This window comes from Lepidochelys kempii, chromosome 1, assembly GCF_965140265.1.
Source record: "Lepidochelys kempii isolate rLepKem1 chromosome 1, rLepKem1.hap2, whole genome shotgun sequence".
Classification (NCBI taxonomy): Eukaryota; Metazoa; Chordata; order Testudines; family Cheloniidae; genus Lepidochelys; species Lepidochelys kempii.
Window position 1 is genome coordinate 306,936,163 of NC_133256.1, and position 16,550 is coordinate 306,952,712.

Here is a 16,550-nt window from a genome sequence, read left to right on the forward strand (position 1 = left end):
AGCAAGGGCCCAGTTTCTAACCTGGCATGTTTACTCATGTCTCCCACAGAAGTCAACAGAATCTGGATATGCACAGCCAAGTCTAAAATTTCTCCCTGAATTGCACTATAAGTTAAACATCCTTGTCCACACACTATTTTTTCATGTTAAGCTCTATTGAATTTCAGGGATTGGATTATTTTATTGTTCAGTGAAAACTGTGGTAGCTGACACAGTATCATGAAACCTATAGTACAGTAGAATAACTTATTATTAGTGGCAGTAGGAAATAGTAATTATATTTAGCACTATATATTGCATGTTATCTATTATATTGCTACATAGAGCTTTACTTATGTAAAGTGCTGTACAAATATTAAAAATCTAATGCTTACAGTGTCTCTCTATATATTCTATACGTTCAGTGGAGCCATATAAACTCTGGGCCAGATTTTTCCACCTTTACTTGCACAGTAAAGTATTATTCAGTATAAGGGCAGCAGAATCAGGCCCAGAGATACTGAAAGACTTATCAAAGAGCTCACATTGAGTCAGAAGTAGATCTAGGATTAGAATCAAGCACCTACTTCTATGATGAATCCTCTAGGTTATACTGCCTCTCAATCTGCTCGTCCTATTTTTGTTGAATTGGTATTATGTAAAAGAATCATTTGTGATAAAAACATATTTACTCATATTCTTAATTATTTTAAAATGTTAGAAAATGATGAATGATGCATTTTTATTTACTAGATTCCTTTTTTTAGTCATGATTTGTGTCAAATTGCATTAGGATAGAAAGTGAAATTCAATTAAAATGCACAAAAACAACATTTTAAAATTGTTTTTGTTAGTTAGATAAAATTACCTTAAATGTGCTGGTTACAAAAGAAAAAATAAATTTATCAAAACGTGTTTTTTCATTTAAAACTAATTATTAAGGCAAATGAATCAATCAAAATTAGGAACTGAAATACCTTGGAGAATCTGGGCCCACATCCTTCAAGATTTTAGAACTAATAGATCTCATTCTCTCACTCCTAATTTTTATTCGTACATTGAAAGAGGAAACAAAACTTTCCTGCTTTTTTCAATGAGATGAATTAGTCATTGAGCTGAATTAGCTGAAGAAACTGAAATGAAAAATTCTCTTTGCACCTGCAGAAGAGGCTAGTGCTATCAAAAGCTGGTCTAACAATTAAACAAACTCTGGTTCCAGGTGCTTAGCCAGTGACTTCCACTATTTCAGTAGTCTGACTTTCTTTAAAACTTCAGCAGTAAACCTGTATTGCTTGCATTTTTTAAATTTAAATTATTTTAATAAAGTATCATATGTTTAGGCCTTCACATAAATTGTCATCATTCATAATTTAATTCTAAAGAAATTTATTTTTCAAAAGAAAAATATAGTTTATTTAAATTAAAAATATGATTTCTTTTTTATTTAAAAAATCATTCATTTTTATGTACCCTGATTTGAGCCAATTTAGAAAAGGCAAGTTTCAACTGTTTTAAATCCTTTTAAACTGCCCAAACCTTTTCATACATATAGCCATTACAGATCAGTTGACCTACATGAGATTTAACATATCGGTCAGTCAAATCAGAGACTCTAATGAGGTATCCAGTACCCAGGTAATAATGTTGATTTGTGACCCTGTGTGAAAGGTTTAAGTTCCAGAAACTAAATTATAGTTTACACAGATTCAGCAAAATAGCTTTTGTTTCCATTTGTGAGAAGTATAATAATGTTAATATTCCTCATTTTACTGAATTGTTTTGGAATATTATGTGTGAGAACTAAATAAATTGCAAATTGTTTATTCAAAATGAAAGAGGGAGTTGCAGAATTTCATGGCATATGAAAAGCATGTCACAAGCATGGACTTTCAGTCTGTGGCAGCATACTTAGATTGTGCCAAACTGAAAAGTAGGCAACATACAACAGCTGAAAAGACTAAGTGTGACATGGATATAATTTCACCATGAGGATTGTCATATGCTATGAAATACTTTAACTCCTACAACAAAATAGCAAATTATATATTGCTTGTTCAGATATATTGTATTGCTGGATTATAGGTACAGTATATTGTGATTATAAAAATTATAAAATCTAGGGAGAGTTATGTATGTGTATGTATATGAAATTATCCAGTGGCACAGGTAAATATATGGTCTGCTGCATTGGTAGTGCACAGAAATCCACTGATATGTTGCTTGGGAATTACAAAAGAACTATAGAACTCTAGGTATCTATTTGCTTTTAAAGCCTACTATTCTTTCAACAATAAAGGAAAAACAAATCAAAACAGATGTTTATGAAAAGCCTAGAATTCTTTCTGCTTTGCTACTGAAAAGTCAGTCAGCAAAGGGAGCCCAAGTCATCTAAAACTCATTTCTGATGTGCTGACATTAATGAAACCAACAACAAAGCTAGTGCACAAAGACAGAACCAAAACAAAACTGAAAAAGTTATGTTAAATTTGCACTTCATTGAAAATAACAGACAAAACAATGCTCTTGCTAAATAGGAAAGGACCGAATTTGTGAATAGGCGATATGAATGTATCAGCAGGGCTTAAAAAAACCCTCAAAGATATTGCGCGTTTTAAGCCTAAATTAATTGTATCCAGTTTGCAAATTAATTCCAATTCAGCAGTGATAATCAAGGTGGGCCATTTCCAGCAGTTGACAAGAATGTGTGAGGAACAATAGGGGTTCAACAGTCTGAACTGGAATTAATTTGCAAACTGGATACAATTAATTTAGGCTTGAATAAAGAGTGTGAGTGGATGTGTCTTTCTACAAAGTAAAACTATTTCCCCTTGTTTATTTCCCCCCCTACTGTTCCTCACACCTTCTTGTCAACTGCTGGAAATGGCCCACCTTGATTATCACTACAATAGGTTCCCCCCACCATCCCCGCTCTCCTGCTGGTAATAGCTCACCTTTCTGATCACTCTTGTTACAGTCTGTATGGTAACACCCATTGTTTCATGTTCTCTGTGTATATAAAATCTCCCCACTGTATTTTCCACTGTATGCATCTGATGAAGTGAGATGTAGCTCACGAAAGCTTATGCTCAAATAAATTTGTTAGCTCTAAGGTGTCACAAGTACTCCTTTTCTTTTTACATTTATGGGACGGTGTGATGAGCTTGTCCCAGCCCTGTGGCGCAAGGACATGAGAATGAGAGCTGGGAGAAGCATGTGGTGATTGCACCATGGAAGCTGGCTACTCCAGACTGCTACCGATCAGTCGCTAACCAGTTCGGAGTGGGAAAGTCTACTGTTGGAATCGTGTTGATGGAAGTCTGCAGGGTCATTAATCGCATCCTGCTCCGAAGACTGTGACTCTGGGCAACGTGCATGACATTATAGATGGCTTTGCACAAATGGGCTCCCCTAACTGCAGAGAGGCAATACATGGCACACATATTGCAATTCTGGTACCAGATCACCTAGCCATCAAGTACGTTAATTGCAAGGGGTATTTCTCAACGGTTCTCCAGGTACTTGTGGATCACAGTGGCACTAACGCAGGCTGGTTCAGAAAGGTGTATAATGCATGCATCTTTCGGAACACTGGCTTGTTCAGGAAGCTGCAAGCAGGGACTTTCTTCCCAGACCAGAAGATCACCGTAGTCAAAATGCCCACTGTGATCCTGGGAGACCCTGCCTACCCCTTAATGCCGAGGCTTATGAAGCCATACTTGGGGCAACTTGACAGCAGCAAGGAGTGGTTCAACAACAGGCTGAGCAAGTGTAGAATGACTGTGGAGTGTGCTTTTGGCTGTTTAAAAGCCTGCTGGCACTGCCTCTATGGGAAGCTGGACCTGGCCGATGACAATATTCCTGTGCTTATAGCCGCGTGCTGTACGTGCCATAATATCTGTGAAGGGAAAGGTGAAAACTTCACTCAGGGCTGGACTGCAGAGGCTCAGCGCCTGGAAGCTGAGTTTGAACAGCCAGAGACCAGAGCTATTAGAGGGGCACAGCGTGGAGTCGTAAGGATCAAGGATGCCTTGAGGCAGCAATTTGAAGCTGAAAGCCACTAATATTTGTTGCAATTGTGAAGCAAAGAGATTCTTTTCCCCAAGAATCAGGCAGGCACAGACAATATTGAAGGGGGTTTATTTACGGTACCGGGAAGACTGACAAGCACCTTCCAAGGTGCGGGGTTACGGTGACTGATTATATACCTTTCTTTTATCACTTCATTTGCATTTATCTTGTTCTTACAGAGACAGACATTGTTTCAGAGACAGAGAAACACATTTAACATGACAGTGACAGGAACAGAACATACATACCAAACTGTTTTGATTACATCAATTATTCATGACTACCTTAAGGTGGGGGTGAGTGTTTACAGATATCCGGAGGGCTGTGAAGGGAGGGTTTGTTCTGTTCTAAGAGCCGAGTTACTGGGCGGACATTTGACCATATAAGTTTATCAAGTGTTTACAGTTGTCAGTTCCTTGGGCTTCCGGTGTTCCTGCTTGTTAGTTACGTGGGTTTTTGTTTCAGCTTCTAACTGAATTTTAACTCTTGCCTAACACTGTGCTCAGGAGTGCAGTGCTTGTAATGCTAGGAGGTGATTGTGATTGGTGCAGACGATGCAAAATGTGGGTTTAATATAATTGCCTGTTGCTTTGCAGGGCTCTTTTTGCTTTCAATTAATAGAATAAAGATTGCTTTCAAACCAAAACAATTCTTTTATTACAAAACAATAACTGGAGGAGAGAGTCAAACAAAAAAAAAAACATCAGCAGTGAGGAGGACGTGGGAAGGAAAGGTCCCAGGAGGAAGAGGGATACCGGGACGGCTAAAGATTTGTGTATGTCCAGGGAGCATATCCAACCTTCTCCTTTGGAGTATAGTGCAGCGGGGACTGTACTTCAGCAGGGCCAAACTGCAGAGGGATGGGTGTTGAGTGCAGAGGGTACTGGGAGTCTGCAGTGCTGGACTGTGGAGGTGGAGGAGTGGAATGCCACGGGTATAGACTGGAGCCAGGATGTCAGTAAGAGTGTGTTGGCAGTGTCTGTGGGGAGCATGGTAAAGAGTTTTGCGACAGCAGCTGCAGGGGAGGGTGGGCGCAGAGTTGCTCAGTTTGAAGAGCTAGTATCACTTGGAGCATGTCTGCTTGGCACACCATAACCTTTAAGAGCCACTCCGTGGCTTCATTCTGGCATGCCACAAGCTCTTTTCAGTCCCTCTTCTCACTGTCCCGCTACTCCTTCAATTCCTGTTTCTCAGCAACGAAGTGCATCATAACATCATGCAGAAAGTCCTCCTTAGTTCTTCATGGCCACTTTCTAATTCTGCACAGCCGTTCAGCCGCCGATAACGAAGAGGGAGGCTGGGCTCCCAAGGTCATCTCTGTGAAGTTTAAACATAGCATTTTACAGAAGCAGTATTGTTTGCAACACAAACTGATTCAGTGATTGAAAACACAGCCAGTACTCTCACACCTGACACTAGTTGGCTGACCCCAGGCAAGCACACGAGCCACAAGACCCCCAAAATGGTGAGTAGCCACAGGGGCAGGGTAAATCATTCTTCCCAGTTCCTGCTGTAAACTGGGCACGTGGCTCTTGGGGAGAGCCAGCACTGATGTGGGGCCTGATAATCACTCCTGTCCCCACACTTTCCACAGGATGTGATCATTATGGAAGATATTTTGCTGCTGAAGGGGAGCAGGGACTCAAGGGAGGGTCTTCTCCAAGACTGCGGCTTCCACCCTGACGCCTATGCGGCTCGCCTGTGTGCAGCAATGGTCCCTCTGCCCTCCCATGATGGCACAGTGGTGTGGGAAAGTTACCATTCATGGGGCAAGAAACAAAGCAGCTCTGCTGAAGAACCTGCAGCAGTCAATTGCCCAGTATCTCCACGAGAGTTTCCTCGAGATCTCTGAGGGAGATTCCCATGAAGTGAGGGAATCAATCAACAGCCTTTTCCGCTGCTCAGACTAGGCATGTGGTGGGAGACAAGCCTGCTTTCTGCAACCCTCCTGCCCCCAACAACTCGCTTCAGCAATTCCCAAAATCAGATCCACTTACCAGGGGCCTCCTCTCCTGTTTGCGCTTCGCCAACATCCGACAGCTGTGACTGGCTAGTCTCCTCTGGGGTAGAAAAGACTGTATGCATCTCTGACCTCTGAGTCATCCTCTGCCTTTGGGTCCCCATCCTCCTCCTTGTCCAAGATTTCCTCCTCCTGGCTCGGTCCACTCTCAACTGGCACATGAGCCACTGAAGCATCCACAGAGGTCTTCGCAGTGGAGGTGGGGTCACCGCCAAATATCGCATCCAGCTCTTTATAGAACCAGCAGCTCATGGGCACAGCACTGGAGCAGCGGTTTGCCTCCCGCACCTTGTGGTAGGCATTCTGCAGCTCCTTCACTTTGACCCTGCACTGTAATGTGTCCCGGTCATGGCCCCTTTCTGTCATGCATCGTGAAATCTGTCCATAGGGATCATAATTCCTATGGCTGGAGTGCAGCTGGGATTGGATATCTTCCTCTCCCCAAATGCTGATGAGGTCCAGCAGCTCAGCATTGCTCCAAATGGGGGATCGCCTGGTGCATGGAGCAGGCCTGGCCACCTGGAAAGATGCACTGAGACCACTGCACGCATCACCGAGCAAACAGGAAGGGGACTTTCAAAATTCCAAAGGAATGTATGGGGTGGGGATGACGGTTGGTCACCCGAGGGCAGGGCAGTAAAGTTCAAACTGATGACCAGAGAGGCAAGAACAGGCCTTGTGGGACACCTCCCGGAGGCCAACTGCAGCGCTGTAATCAATCACAATGTCTACACTGGCACCGCGGCGCTGTAGCCCCAGAGCAGAAAGCTGTACGCCTCTCATCGGGGTGGTTTTTCTAAAGCGCTACAACTCCCCAGTTTCTGCGCACTACGTGGCTTGGCAGTGTGTACACGTCGGGAGTTACAGCACAGAAAACTGCTTTACTGCGCAGAAACTTGCCATTGTAGACTGGGCCTAACTAACTCTGGGCCTAGCTATGCTATGAACCTGGGCCCCTTCCACAAACAGAAATAAACACAAGATTTCCCCTAAAAGAGGAAAAACAGCTCTTTACCTAGAAGCCTTTTCCTCTCACTGCCCATAACCCTTCTACAGCTTGCTTCTCATTCCTTCATCCCTTTTCTCTTACTGGGAGAGATTTTTAAAGGTCACAGTCTGCCCTTAATTAGAATCAGGTGTCCATAATTAACCTGAGGTAACCTCTTTCAGTTTTTAGAAAAAAGGACTTTAATCCTGATATACCTGCCTTCAGCCTTCCTTCCAGATGTCAGGTCTGACTTTGCTATGCTACCTACATCAAATTTTCAATAATCTGGGAGTCAAAGCAAAGGTTCTCTTTGAAAGCACAACCATAAAAGAGTTTTCTGAATTTGGAGAAGCAATATGCACTTTGCTGAATCACTTGCCTTTAGAAGAGCAACAAGATACAGAATTAAACTTCCATTTGTTTTACAAGACCTTGTATGACAATAGCATTCCTCCCTGGCCAGAAATATTTCATCTCCTGATTTGAGAACAGCTCTACTACATTGTTGTACACAGCACAAGTAACTGATCCATTTCGAAAGGTGGAATTTTCTCTGAACTTTTCAAACTACAGACTTCTGTTTGATCACTTCTCAAGAGATAAAAAATCCAGCACAATTTGCTGAATACCATTCAGAAGCAATTCTGAATAGTACCCATTTAACCATTCCTGATTTCTGGAAAGGAACACAGCCACAGTGGCCTGAATTGACTCGCTCTGTATTGCAAGTGTCAACTTTACCTGTGTCCAGTGCGAACGCTGAGCAAACATTTTTAAAACAGTTGTGAATGGAAGCAAGGAGCATGCTACTATCCATGAAGACGTATTCAATGCTTTATTACAGCAAGTTAAACATATAGCATTTTATTTTTATTTTTGATATGTATAGGATTGTGATGCTTGAATGTGGCACTGAAAAGTCTTCATCAACAATTTTCTCATTCTATCTACCAGTGGAAACTGCATTTTTTCCATAAACTTCCATTTTCCTTGAAGATGGAAATTACATCCTTTTCCATCACATTAATATCTGAATGTAGTCGAAAAGCACATTTATGAAGAACTGTAATCTCTTTGGATAACAATATGTGCATTCTTATTACATTATTTGGTATTTAATATTAGCTGCTTTTTATGGTAAATATGTCATCAAAAATGTCTGGCTAGTACCAGGGAGAGGTATATGAAATGCACTAAATATTAAATGAGGGTTTCAGTAACAAAGATACAATGTTTAAACTAACATGTAAGTCATTTTTATACATATAATAAAAATTAAAGTAGATCCTATTTAGACAAGAATTTTGGGTAGTACCTGAAGAAATGTTCTCATTTACACTATGTAAAGAGGAAAAAAATTCCCAATTTTTGGACATCAGAAAACTCAAAAATTGTCAAAGTGAAATTAATTAATACTGAAAAAATGGAGCTCTAATTATAATTTATATGAAAACCAGGCAATATACCAAATTCCATGCAAAGAGGTAATGGGTTAGGAAGAATCGTAATAGGCTCGCTCATTCTGGAATGGAGAATGCTTGCTATGTGAAGAAAGATTTTAGGATCCAAGTTTCCTGTAAGTTTATCACTATTTCACATTTTCTAGTCAGTGTGTCTCATACCCAGTGCAAACAGCACTAGGAATAAAACACACACTACCTCTTTCACTTCTTTCCAACCAAAGGCCAGTAGACCTAGTTTCATTAAAAAGAGAGTCTAACCATACATTAGAACAAAAGTACTATTCAAGCTAACACCTCATGGGATTATGCGACTGTCTAACTTCCCCAATTACTACATAATTCCCTATTTGTGCTACATAACTCCACTATTTTGCTATTACTGCTTCTCCACCCAACAATTTGCTCCAACACTTCTGCAATGCAGAAGGATATGAGAACTGTGGGGCTTCTATTGTGGAGCTAGGGAAATGGGTAGTGTCATAGCAGGCTGTAGAATCTGCAACAAGCCTAGGGATATCTGTGCCAGAAAGTACCAGCCCAGAAGACACGAGCAGTCACATACTGTCTTCAGCAAGTATAGGTTCCTAGAAGGTGCGGGGTTGTGGATGAGATGGACTGGGAGAACAGTGGCCTGTGGAGTTGGGGGATAGTGAAGGGGAGACAGTCTTAGAGAGATGAAAGGAGATTTAAATGTAAACTGTCTTGTGAACTGGGAGCTATTGAAATGTAAACTAATTTGTTTTCTAACTTGAATACTTATGTACTAATAGTGGAAAAGGCAGGAAACAACCTGATTTTAGTTGTTGGCTTCAGGCTGCCAAGTTGGTTTAAAATTTCAGTGCCTCCCCCAAATCTCTTTCAAGGCCCCTTACTAGAGTCCAGTACTCTGTTTCCTGGTCTGCTGCTGCCCTTAAGTTAGACCACTCACTTCCTTCCTACTGCTTCTGGATCTCTGCACACACAACAGCTCCAACACTGCCGAGCTTAAAGTACCTTTTGATACAAGACTTCATATCCTCTGACTTGCTGACCTTTAGGTTCCCAAGCTATTCCCTTCACTTCCCCACCTCAATCCCCTGAAAGTTTAACAATATAAATCGAGGGCCCTTGCTGCATAATTTAATTCTAACATGCTGCATAGGATATTAGGCCTTAATTAAAACAAATTGGCCTCTCAAATCCCACTCTTGTTAGGAGTGTGAAAAGAGTTCCGTTAATCCTTCAGCACAGTCAAGCTTTCCTTGTGCATCAAGAGAAATGGATAAAAGAATGCACATTGATTGGCCTGAAAATGGTATATTAAGTATTCTACAGCTATTGCCCATCTGTTATCACACATAAATTCTATTTGGTCTTTACCAGCTCGGGTAAAGGAATTTCAGTCGTGCCTGATACATATTTTTCTCAAAAGTTTAACCAGGTGATAAGAATCATATGTTGGGGGGTCCTTTTTAAAATCAAAAACATGTTGCTCTAAGCATAGGGGGACAGCAAATGGCCCTGGAAATACTGTATTGTATATCTGTGAAAAACCACTGTAAGTGGCATCTTGTTGGAAAGTTAAATGGACCCTGTGATGTTTCATTCCATATTCTTTATGACAATATGCGTATTATTTGAATATGACATAACTAAGGTGTACTTTATGCAAGACAGGTCTTGTAAGATATCATTGGAAAGGTTATAATGTACTGAATGTGATTATCCAATTTGTGTTCATTTCTGTATCTGAAGTTAGGAAAATTGAATATGTATCTGTATTTCAACTATGCTACTTTGGGTGACACCCACTGCTTAAACTTCAGGTACAACAATGGAAAAGCCAGACAGGGCTGATGACCCATCAGCAAGGACAATGGACTGTGAAAAGGCTTGGCCTTCTTGTGATGCTCCATACTGCCACTGACTCATGGACGCTGTGACACTACAGAATCAGGTGGTCTTGTCACCTGATACTAAACATTATCTGGGACTAAGTGTGGGATTACAGTGGACAAGAAGCTGGATATGAGTCAGCAGTGTTCCCTTGTTGCCAAGAAGGCGAATGGCATATTGGGCTGTATTAGTAGTAGCGTTGCCAGCAGATTGAGGGAAGTGATTATTCCCCTTTATTCAGCACTGGTGAGGCCACACCTGGAGTATTGCATCCAGTTTTGGTCCCCGCACTACAGAAGGGATGTGGACACATTGGAGAGAGTCCAGCAGAGGGCAATGAAAATGATTAGGGGGCTGGGGCACATGACTTACAAGAAGTGGCTGACAGAACTGGGGTTATTTAGTGTGCAGAGGAGAAGTGTGGTGGTGGTGGTGGGGATTTAATAGCAGCCTTCAATTACCTGAAGGGGGGGTCCAAAGAGGATGGAGCTAGGCTGTTCTCAGTGGTGGCAGATGACAGAACAAGAAGCAATGGTCTCAAGTTGCAGTGGGGGAGGTCTAGGTTGGATTTTAGGAAATACTATTTCACTAGGAGGGTGGTGAAGCATTGGAATGGGTTACCTAGGGAGGTGGTGGAATTTCCACCCTTAGAGGTTTTTAAGGCCTGGCTTAACAGACCCTTCGCTGGGATGATTTAGTTGGTGTTGGGTCCTGCTTTGAACACGGGGATTGGACTAGATGACATCCTGAGGTCTCTTCCAACCCTAATATTCTATGATTCTATTACTCTTAATGAATGAAGGAGGCAACCTAGTGTCAGACGATGTGGAAAAAGTGAAGTATTCAATGCTTTTTTTGCCTCGGTCTTCACAGACAAGGTCAGCTCCCATGCTGCTATCCTGGGCAACACAGTGCGGGGAGGAGGTAAACAGCCCTCAGTGGTGAAAGAACAGGTTAAGGACAATTTAGAAAAGCTGGACATGCACAGGTCCATGGATCCAGATCTAATGCATCCGAGGGTGCTGAGCGAATTGGCTGATGTGATTGCAGAGCCATTGGCCATTATCTTTGAAAACTCGTGGCAATTAGGGGAGGTCCCAGACGATTGGAAAAAGGCAAATATAGTGCCCATCTTTAAAAAAGGGAAGAAGGAGAACCCAGGGAACTACAGACCAGTCAGCCTCACCTCAGTCCCTGGAAAAATCATGGAGCAGGTCCTCAAGGAATCCATTTTGAAACACTTGGAGGAGAAGAAGGTGATCAGAAACAGTCAACATGGATTCACCAAGGGCAAGTCATGCCTCACGAACCTGATTGCCTTCTATGATGAGGTAACTGGCTCTGTGAATATGGGAAAAGCAGTGGACTTGATATATCTTGACTTTAGCAAAGCTTCTGATATCGTCTTCCACAGAATTCTTGTCAGCAAATTTAAAAATTATGGATTCGATGAATGGACTATAAGATGGATAGAAAGCTGGCTAGATCGTCAGGCTCAATGAGTAGTGATCAACATCTCTATGTCTAGTTGGCAGCCGGTATCAAGCAGAGTACCCCAAGGGACGATCCTGGGGCCAGTTTTGTTTAACTTCTTTATTAATGATCTGGATGATGGGATGGATTACAAGCTCAGCAAATTTGCAGATGACACTAAACTGGGGAGAGAAGTAGATACACTGGAGGGTAGGGATAGGATCCAAAGTGACCTAGACAAATTGGAGGATTCGGCCAGAAGAAATCTGATGAGATTCAACAAGGACAAGTGCAGAGTCCTGCACTTGGGACGGAAGATTCTCATGCACCGCTACAGGCTGGGGACTGGCTGTTTAAGTAGCAGTTCCGCAGAAAAGGACCTGGGGATTACAATGGATGAGAAACTGGATATGAGTCAGCAGTGTTCCCTTGTTGCCAAGAAGGCCAATGGCATATTGGGCTGTATTAGTAGGAGCGTTGCCAGCAGATTGAGGGAAGTGATTATTCCCCTTTATTCAGCACTGGTGAGGCCACACCTGGAGTATTGCGCCTGTCAAGGTTCCTCCCCCACTCTGAACTCTAGGGTACAGATGTGGGGACCTGCATGAAAAACCTCCTAAGCTTATCTTTACCAGCTTAGGTCAAAACTTCCCCAAGGTACAAAATATTCCACCCGTTGTCCTTGGACTGGCCACTACCACCACCAAACTAATACTGGTTACTGGGGAAGAGCTGTTTGGATGCGTCCTTCCCCCCAAAATACTTCCCAAAACCTTGCACCCCACTTCCTGGACAAGGTTTGGTAAAAAGCCTCACCAATTTGCCTAGGTGACTACAGACCCAGACCCTTGGATCTTAAGAACAATGAACAATCCTCCCAACACTTGCACCCCCCCTTTCCTGGGAAATGTTGGATAAAAAGCCTCACCAATTTGCATAGGTGACCACAGACCCAAACCCTTGGATCTGAGAACAATGAAAAAGCATTCAGTTTCTTACAAGTAGACTTTTAATAAAAATAGAAGTAAATAGAAATGAAGAAATCCCCCCTGTAAAATCAGGATGGTAGATATCTTACAGGGTAATTAGATTCAAAAACATAGAGAACCCCTCTAGGCAAAACCTTAAGTTACAAAAAAGATACCCAGACAGAAATAGTTATTCTATTCAGCACAATTCTTTTCTCAGCCATTTAAAGAAATCATAATCTAACACATACCTAGCTAGATTACGTACTAAAAGTTCTAAGACTCCATTCCTGGTCTATCCCCGACAAAGACCAGCATATAGACAGACACACAGACCCTTTGTTTCTCTCCCTCCTCCCAGCTTTTGAAAGTATCTTGTCTCCTCATTGGTCATTTTGGTCAGGTGCCAGTGAGGTTACCTTTAGCTTCTTAACCCTTTACAGGTGAGAGGAGCTTTCCCCTGGCCAGGAAGGATTTCAAAGGGAAAGTTTACCCTTCCCTTTATATTTATGACAGCGCCCAGTTTTGATCCCCCCTCTACAGAAGGGATGTGGACAAATTGGAGAGGGTCCAGCGGAGGGCAGTGAAAATGAGCAGAGGGCTGGGGCACATGACTTACGAGGAGAGGCTGAGGGAACTGGGCTTGTTTAGTCTGCAGAAGGGAAGAGTGAGGGGGGATTTGATTGCAGTCTTCAACTACCTGAAAGGGGGTTCCAAAGAGGATGGAGCTCAACTGTTCTCTGTGGTGGCAGATGACAGAACAAGAGCAATGGTCTCAAGTTGCAGTGGGGGAGGTCTAGGTTGGAGATTACAAAACACTGTTTCACTAAGAGGGTGGTGAAGCACTGGAATGTGTTACCTAGGAGGTGGTGGAATCTCCATTCTTAGTGGTATTTAAGGTCAGGCTTGACAAAGCCCTGGCTGGGATGATTTAGTTGGTGTTGGTCCTGCTTTGAACAGGAGGTTGGGCTGGATGACCTTCTGAGGTCTTTTCCAACCCTAATGTTCTATGATTCTATGACTTATTTTAATTTTCCACTAGAAGGGAAGGCGCGGGGGTCAATTTTGGGAAACAAAGGATTCCCACCTTATGTAAATCCTATTTAAGGGTGGGGAGGAAGGCAAATGGGACTCCTCCTCTCCATGGCCTGTCTGCCCAAGATGAAAGACTGCTAAAGCCACCTGAAGGGAAGGCAGAGGGGAGTCCATACTGAGACAGGGGTCCAGTCTGAAAAGGAATATAACTGGAACTCCGAACCACAGAAACTTTGCAACCTGCCTAAAATAACATTTAGGGTAAGAAATTACATTGTGTAGCCTGTTTCTTAAGTATATTGAGCTTAGCTTGCGTACATTGCGTTTATTTGCTCAATAATGTGCTTTGTTCTGTCTCTCTTATATTCACTTAACATTCACTTTTTGTAGTTAATAAACTTATTTCTTGTTTATAATATAACCCAGTTTATGTAATGTCTAACTGGGGGTTAAGGGGGAGCAAGAAGTTGTGCATATCTCCCTCCACATTGAGGGAGGGGGTGAATTTCATAGAACCTTTGAGTTTGTACTCCTTAAAGGGAGTGGGCATTACAGTTTTGGAGCAAGCCCCTTAGGCTGAATCTTTCCAGAGTGGATCTCTGTCCCTCTGTGTAGTTGGGTGTGGAACTGCCTGTATGCTTGGCTGGAAGAGGCTTGTAAGACTAACCCAGCAAGGCCAGGTAAAGGGGGCCCAGGCTAGCAGAATAGACAGGCTCAGTGGTGTCTCAGCCCATCAGGTGACATCACAAAGGGCCCAAACCCATCACAGACCTTTATTAGGATGAGAGATTTTCCAGCATTGAGTACTTTATTAGCTTGTTAAACTGCTGTGAGAGAAGAGGGTGGCTCTGATTGTTGGTGCACATTCTAAATAAAGATCTTTTATTTGTTTTGTTTTAAAAAAATAATTGTAAAGTGAAAATGTGACTAGCTGACAGCACCAGAGACTGCATTCACCACATTTGAAATGTGGCTTGTATCACTGGCAATTGCAGCCCTTTAGCATAGAACAGGTCTGGCAAACTACATGGATTTCCTATACAGACTTCCCAACTCTGATCAAAAGGTACCCCAAAGGCTGAGATGGTTCAGTTTCTGTGTTCATTCAAGCTTTAGCTTCTTTTCACTAAGGACCTGGTCCAAAGCCTGTTGAACTTGCACCCAATAGTTTTAAAAGAGCTGGCTGAGAAGCTCACTGGACCATTAATGTTGATTTTCAATACGTTTTGGAGCACTGGGGAAATTTCAGAAGACTGAAAGAAAGCTAATGTGCCAATTTTTTTTAAAAGGGTAAATGGGATGACCCCGGTAGTAATAGGTCTGTTAGTCTGACATTGAACTCAGGCAAAATAATGAAGCAGCTGATATGGGACTCGATTAATAAAGAACTAAAGGGGGATGTGAACCTAGGACCCCTTTATTCACCCCCTACACATTACTGCAATAATATTTGTACAAAATATGCCTTGGGAGGTATATGAAAGCTAATAACAGACTGGTTATTAATATTATTGTAAAATGCATGTGTTATATATGAAGTTATTAGTTCCCTCTCTAGGATGTGACTGGAACATTTTTAAGACCAGACAGCCTAGTAAGGAAAAGATGATAAACAGGTCTGTTCTAGAGAAAGGAATGTGGGTTTACATCAATTTACATATTAGGGGTAAACAAAGCCATTGAGTTAAACTAACAATGGTTACCCTGAGCACAAGAGACAGAATTAACATGGCTCCTGAACCCCAGAAAGACACAGGAGACTGAATCTCCAGGAGGTCTTTTGGACTTGTGAGAGTTAGGGCAAGTCTACATTCAAAACACTGCATCAGCACCAATGCAGCTGCACCGTTGTAGCCCTTTAATGTGAGGAGAGAGCTCTCTCGTTATCTTAGTTAATCCACCTCCCCGAGAGGCAATAGTTATGTCAGCAGGAGAAGCTCTCCCACCAACATAGTGCTGTCTACACAGGGTGTTAGGTTGCTATAACTTTTTCACACCCCTGAGTGACATCATTACACTGATATATCTGTAGTGTAGGCCAAACCAAAAACATCCCTTGATGTCTTTGAGAGAGAGACTCTATGTGATGGGCTGGAGGGGTACCCCATCCAGTGCGGGGTAAATGCACCCCATGAGTAAGTGTCAGACTGCCGTTGACCTCAGGACAGTAAAGCTTAATGGTCAGAGACAAAGGCGTTGTCCCTCCTTTTAGGGTTGTAAGGCCTATTGGCCAGAGTCAGTAGAGTCACCCTGGTTCTCAGGGCTGTAAGACCTAGCGGGCGGTTGGGCAAGTGAGCCACCACATAGGGGTGGGTGACGATTGGAGTAGGGGGACCTGGGCCCTCTCTGCTCCACCGGGTCCCAGCCCAGGGCTCTAGCAGTGGCAGAGTGTTCCACCACTGAGTCAGCAGGACTCCAACCAAAACACGCCATTTTCCTGCAGGACTATAGCTAACCCCCTGGGCTACTTCCTACCATGTCTTTTGGAGCTGCCATTGAGGCGTTGACAGGGTCCCTGGGTTTATCGGTGTGTGGGGTTCCTAGTGACTCTGATCCTGCTCAGGCACCCACATGCACTTGGGTGTCTGTCTGGTCTCGGTTCCTCTGGCTTCCGTGATCAGGGGTTCCAGCTGCTCCTGGACTGGAGCCAGCAAGGAGCATCCTTCCTCCTCATCAATCAG